Here is a 7,516-nt window from a genome sequence, read left to right as displayed (position 1 = left end):
TCAACTTCACAACTGGCATTCCAAATGCAAACACTTGTGTCTCGGGATCACAACTTGTGAACAAAATTTCCATAAAACGTCTATTATTCGTAATTGATCAAGGTCCATCTTGACTACCAACTTTTCACTTGCACAATCTCAAAGACGTGATAACTTAGCATGGATATGCCTCCTCAGGTAGGAGCGGACCACCTTGATACTCAATTCTTTTCCCTGATGGTGCGGTTTTAAAAAAAATTCCACTGGGTAGCACGGATCACTTCTTTGTTTGCACATAACCATAAGATATCTCAGAAGACAGTTATCACTTCATGATAGTTTAAAATGCATCTTCCAGTGGTACCAAAGTACTACCCCTCTTAAGACGAGGTTGGTTGGGGGACATTAGGGACTAATTCTCCTATCCTTTTTAGACGCTACACATCATAGTCTTTTAAATTCCTTGTACCAAGTCTCTTAATCCAGGGTTGGTTTCAACACTAAGTTCCATCTATTGGTACCTTTATCACAGTTAAGTTGTTTCACTCTGGCATCCCAATTATAGCTTCGTAAACTTTGGTGTCATCTGATCCTCATAACATAACTCTCAATCCATGAGTATCAGCAATGACATATATCTCCATTAGTATTCTCTAAATGGGATGATATTTTGAACAAACCCAGCACTTGATGTCCTTATCGATGTTCCAGTCATTAACCACTTCTTCTCATTGTAGTTCTTTAATTGGGCTACCCCCCTTAAGATAAGTCAACTAGGGGACCAAGAAAGGTAGCTTGCATGTTTTCCAGACAAGTCAACTAACATTGAGAACTTCTAACATCCCAAAGAACTTATGTGCAAGCGAACAAACATGTATCCTGAAAATTTATTATGATATAGAAACTCCAACGTAGTAAAATATGTATAACTCTTATTCTGTTAATCCAATAGAGTTGTAGATTATACCGTTAGAAAACTTATGAAATTCCCTACAACTTTTATATAGAAGACCTCCATAGGTTCTGTCTTTAAGATTAGGTAAAACAGCCAAACTTAATATCCATCCTGACAATGTCTCAGCAAGGGTGCAGTAACTTCCAGAAATTATATCTATAGCTCCTTAACTCATCTAGAGATGATCCTTACATTTTTGAAAAGGTTGGGAAATTCTGCAGAGTGTTAAATCTGGTATACTAGCCGTGCCCACGGATACGGGCGGCCCGGAAAACTGACGGAATAGATGGACACTGATGAACATGATTAATGATAATAAATGATGGTTTATTATGTTGTTTGTATGTGTTATTCTTTATTCTTGTATACATTGATCATGTGGTTATGGGATTTACTATGCTACCTTGACATTTGCTATCCAATGATAAATATGCTATCTACATATAAAAGCTAAATGCAGTCAAACCAGTGTCAGCTTATTGAGCCTCATGAACCCCTAGTTATACTTGTTGAGTACGATATGTGCTCACTCTTGCAATTTCCCCCCACATCTCAGGAGAAGTTTTGGGCTTGTGATCAACCAGTCAGTTTGATCCTGTGGAGGAGTTAATACCCGATGTTTGGAGTTGTTTATCCGCTGTTTGATACTAAAGGTTATCTCTTTTATACTAAGTACGTTATATATTTACGCATTGTCTTATGATATTACCCTTTATTTGTAGCTATATGTGAGATTTGACTTCTAAAACTCACATATGGTGCATATCTGGTTTTGTCCTTAAAATCGGGTATTACATAAAGAGACATACTTATATGTTGCATTTCTATTATAGTGAGTTGAAGAATGTGTTATAAGTTAGAGAATAAAATTATAGCGTAGTGATCTATATAATCCATTTGCATCTCACACCTTATGAATTTGAGATAAGCTTATTTGTGAGCCTAGGAAAGTTATGAAATGTCAAATTCTAAGCCAAATAGCCTAATCCATTACGTAGATTTCAATTCCTCCAAAATAAAGGGATCCAAACCACCCTTAGTTATGTCAATGAATCACCAAGCTGCAGAATTGGAGACACATGAAGAGGGAGAAGGATGGAGGGACAAGACAAAGGGGTAGAAGTTACCAAAGAGAAAGGCACTAGACAATGGCGGCAGACCTAAAGAATCAAAGCCATTAGGAGCACGGGTGACCGGCAGTGTCCGAGGGACTGACCAGTGTTGTCGGACAACTCAAGAGCTGCGGTGGTGGCTTCAGATGAGACCCGGTTTATGTGAGCGCTTAGGACGTCCTCAACAGCTAATTACTATTTGGCTAATAGCTATTATGATGCTGATCTATTTCACACAGTAAACAAAAAAAAACTTGTGAGATGAACATATAGATCTAAACTTAGAAAAATAAAAATATTTTTTACTTACACGTCAGCTAACTACGTAGTCAGCACCGTTACAACATCCTTAGAGCCAAGAGTGCACATACTCGATCGATCACGACGAGCCGATGGACAGGGACGCCGGGAGAAACGAGCGAGCCAATCATCCACGCGTCATCATCCGGTTGGGCGTCTGCACAGCGCTAGGAAAGGACCATCTGTATCCAATTGGTTTCCATGCGTATATGCCTAGATTGGAAAAGTCAGTGGGCAAATGAGTACGTGACCAGCGGACGTGTGGAACCATGAACCACAAGTAGCAGCGAATGGACGGTGGTGTTTCATTTTCCATCGTCATTTTGGATTGATCTGGACGGCTGCTGTACATGCTTCATTTCGCGTCCACCTGGGCCTTCTGGTAGAAGCAAAAATTCAACATCCCATGACTTCACCAGACCATAGTGTCAGATGCTTTTAGTTAATTTACTCTAAATACCCTCCTATAAACTCTCTTTAAAGTTTAAAATGAGGTGTTGTGGGGGACCTCTCTCGCAGTTTAATTTTTGCCTTCAAAAAAATCCATATATAGAGTTTGTTTAGCCCAACAAACTCTATATATAGGGGATTTACCAAACAAACTTCACTTATTTGCCCTATATGTAGATTGAGTTAGATATGGTGTTTTTTTAGGAACTGGAGAGGCTGTGCCCCTACCGATTAAATTTATTAAAACAACAACAAAAAGTACAAACAAGTTCAAAGGGCCAGAAGGGCTAGAAGGAAGAGCAAACTAAGGAACCTTAAAAGAGAGAGAAAAAAAAAGAGAAAACAAGGAGCATTACAAAAAGGTTTGAATCCATTGATCCAACTGAAGGCTAAGACTAGCTTTTACTCTATGCTTCTATGCTTAAGCAGGAGTAATTCTTTCTGAAATGTTTCTTTTGCCAGCGCAGGAGAGGGTTGGATTGGGTACGGTGTCCTTTGGTTCTCAAAATTTCTTAGGAAAAATTGGTCATTTCACACATACTATATTTAGCGGTGTTAGAGGCAAAATACGATTATAGGGCCAGATTGGTAATCAAAAGTTCCAGAAAGGCCGAATAGGCGGTGAGAAAATTTGTTTCATGTTGAATGTACGATGCCCGATTGCGCATGCACGGATCCATGGAGTAATTCTCAAAAAAAAAAAAAAAACAGTATACTAGTACTGTACATAGCTTCGCAATCAGAGCGTCTTTCATGCACGTGACCAGCTTGTCTCGAACAATCGACCCAAGTGACAAAATACTAGTGGAACTTGTCTCTCCATTATTGCACCTTTCATGCTCGATCGTGTCACACTGCACACATAACCATCAACCTCTCTGTTATGTCTCGCATGACTTCTACATAATTAGCAAGCACTACTTTCTCTAATAACTAGAGAAATTCCTCGCGTGTTATCGTGGGTATAAGAAAGAATATAAATATGTAAAAATACATATTGTCTAGTTGGATAACTTGTATGTTCAGAGAACATATAACTTGCTGACGTGAATGTTATAATTATATGAGCTAGTAGATTTTAATTATGTGTGATAGTGAATTGTCTAGTTAGATAACTTATATGTAAAGAGAAATAAATAGTAAGATGTGATAATAGATTGTCTAATTAGATAACTTGCATGTTAAGAGAAATAGATAGTAAAGTTTTGTTTTATAAAAATATAAGATAACATAAAAGTTTTAGCATAAATGTTATGGCTGTACGTCATCACTCACAGGCGAGAGCTGATCGTACAGGAAAAGTCAAAAGAAGTTTTCCTCTTAAAAAAAAAAGAACTTTCCCCTCAAAAAGGATATAACAAAAAACTGCACCAGCAGACTGCTCCACGTTAAGAAATCCACTCACACAACCAGCCACAACCAAAGCATGATGCCATGACGGTGCATGCATATTCCAGTCACGCCATGACTCTTCGATGCCTTGACAGCCCTGTCGTCGCGGAGCCGGCCGGATTAATCCATTTCAGTGAGGCCTTGTTTAGTTTTAATATTTTTTGCGAAATAGATATTGTAGTATTTTTATTTGTATTTGATAAATATTATCTAATTATGGATTAACCAGGTTTAAAAGATTCGTTTTCTAAATTACAGACAAACTGTATAATTAGTTATTTTTTATCTATATTTAATGTTGTATGCATATGCCGTAAGATTTAATATGATGTGAAATCTAAAAAATTTTATAAATTTTTTGACAAGTAACCAAATTCATATTAAAAGCACAAAGTTCCAATACAGAGTTAATAATTACAGAGCTGATTGTCCGAAGAACAGGGCAATCATTTTTATAGCTATGTGGTTGAATGTTCTAGCTCATCGTATAAGACAGCAACCAACGACCTAGCTTGCAGGGCTTCGGCTTCTCCTATAATAGCTCATCGTATCTCTGGTCCTGCCTCTTCGATGGTGTAGAGCCAGCGAATGCCTAGGCCGAAATGAACCGGACTAGTCGTCCTCCTGGCCCGCCAAGCGCGAGTCCTCGTCACCCCACCGGCGTCGTTATCCAGGCAATTGTCGCTCTCCAACCATCGGTCTATTCGTGTAGACTAATCTATTTGTCATTCAACAAATCAACGAATAATATTTTTTACTATAATTTATCAATCAAACAAACAAGACATTTGTTGGACACAAAGTCCAGCTCTGGGCTTAGGCCCCATTCGGAATGGAGGAAAAACACAGAAAAAGTGAAGGATTGAATTTCAGAGGAAAGGAATTGTCTGAGCGCGCTTGGAACAAAGGAATAGGTAGAGGAACAACGACGAAGCTTGTATTTTTAGGGCCTTTTTGGAACCAAGGAATCCAAAATAGAGGAATAGGAAAAAAATGTAGGAATATGATAGAGTGAAAGGTGAAAAACTATGGTATTCCAAAACACAGGAATAAATACTTTGAGCTGTTTGGATTGCAGGAATAGATTTAGTCACATGTTTCTAAGATTTCCCTTGAGTCACAACTGCAGGCCCATAGTGAGTGAGTGACCAAGCAAGCCATAAGATTTTCCTTAAGTTTAGGTGGATGCTTTTTTACCTATGTTTTGTACATGATAGGAATCCTTCCTTTGGAATGAGATATATCTTTCCTCCATTCTAAACAGCAATCTTGGAAAAATTTCCATATAAATGCATTCCTTTGAAATTTCTTTATAATTCCTCCAAACCAAACAGACAGAGGAAAGGAAAAACGAGGTCCGAGCCAAGGGAAAAATTCCTATGGTGCTTGCGCTCGCGCTTAGCGCACTAAAACCAATCTTTGCTCCTCCAATTTCCCTCTTCGCGGAACTGCAAACCACCTTCTTAGAACGAATGGGCATCACCTGCAGCTAGCGGTTGTACAACGCAGCTAGCTGCGCGCGGGCGAACGACATCGCTGTGGGGGGCAGCGCGGTGCTACGGCCGTCCAACCAAGCCACCAGAAAGAATGGCGATTGCATTGGAAGATGAACAGCAGTACGGGAGCTAGACGCACGGAGGCTTGAGCAAATTTTAATAAACAAGCCCCTGTGCGCTCCTTATTATATATATTTTTGGCCACAACTTAATTAAATTTTATTTCTCCTTATTTTATATTTTTTTGGCAACAGCGACAACTTAATTAAATTTGATCCACATGGTACACATAAAATGGCGTTCATAACTTTGATCATAACAATTTCAAGCTATTGAATCTATGAACTCAGTCTGTGTTTTTTAATATAATCTTTGTAGGGGCCAAGGCCCCTCCGGTTTCCTCAAAAGAAAAAAAAAATCTATGGACCATGGGCCATAACCATTTGTTCTACTCTAATTCTCGTAGTTTGTATTCCTATATTTCGAACAGCTATTTCAATCATTTCATGTGTTTTTCTATTTCTCTGTTTTACCATATCACTCTTACCTTTTTCTTATACTTTTGTTCCTTTCCTCCGTTTTTCATTCCTTTATTTCAAAGAGGCCCTAGTGGCCGACTCTGAATCAGAAGGAGGTCGACGAGGGAGAGGTGTGGGAGGCGGCGGGCCAAACAATAATGTCATTCATTGTGTGGTGCAAAATAGCAATATAAGGACACTCATAATACTAAAAACTTTTAGCATTTTCTATAGCATAAGATATATCGTACTAATAAACTATTCTTTCAATGCAAGATTTTGTATAACATACGTAGTACATAAGTAGTGCTAGAAACCATGTTTGCTCTCCCAACATGGTTATGAGTATCGATATCAGTGTCTTAGTTAGATTTGGTTTCTTCGATGTTCTCTCTCCTAATTAAATCACTTGCCACACGTCAGCAAATTGACTACGTGGCGCTGTAATTAATATCTATAGAAACTACTCTGTATCATAATTTCTATATTGTGACGGTCCTATAAAAGACTAAAAGCCAGAGAGAAAAGGTTGCAAATTTTCAGTACCAACTCCAAGCGATTAATGCAAAACTAAACTTTTATTTACGATATCGACTGTATGTCGATATCAAGTTTACGGTCATGTCAAATATAACCGATTTTATGTTATCCTACTAAGTCACTTGACTAAAATGTAAAAAAAAGTAACATTTACAACATAAAAATGAGCACCAATAGAAATATTAGGACATGTATTGTCACGATTTAACTCTTTTGTGTGTTGAGTTTACTTCGATTTTATTCTAACTATAAAACTATTTTAACTTTAACCAAGTTTTCTTAAAAAGTAATACGTTAGCATCCATACAAAGTTCAAATAAATACACTACCCACAAATATTTTACGGCGATTAATAAAATTAATTTAATGACATAGAGATTGGTAAAATTTCTATAGTTTTGATTAAAATTAGAGTGATATTTCACTTAGGATAAAATCAAAACAAGCTATAATTTCAAATAGAGATAATACTATTTTCTACTACTATAAATTAGACAGATTTAGGAAACTCTTGTATTCCAGAACCGGATAGAGTAGTTTAGACTTTCTCGTACATAGGTTACGTAGGATTTAATGAATTTGCGACATGTGATGTATACTGCTACTGTCGGTACGACAACGGTGCCGCCCCAATTTAATTTCACACAGAGAGAGAGTCAAATTCTGACAGTGACGGGATCAAGGAGGCTGGTTCAGAGGAACTGTGAGTTGGGCCGTGGGGGGCTGTTGGGCTGGTCCGAAGACATGCTCCCTAGCCATTTGGCCCGGGGGGAG

Source organism: Sorghum bicolor, chromosome 7 (genome assembly GCF_000003195.3).
Source record: "Sorghum bicolor cultivar BTx623 chromosome 7, Sorghum_bicolor_NCBIv3, whole genome shotgun sequence".
NCBI classification, from domain to species: domain Eukaryota; kingdom Viridiplantae; phylum Streptophyta; class Magnoliopsida; order Poales; family Poaceae; genus Sorghum; species Sorghum bicolor.
Note: the sequence above shows the minus strand (reverse complement) of the source record.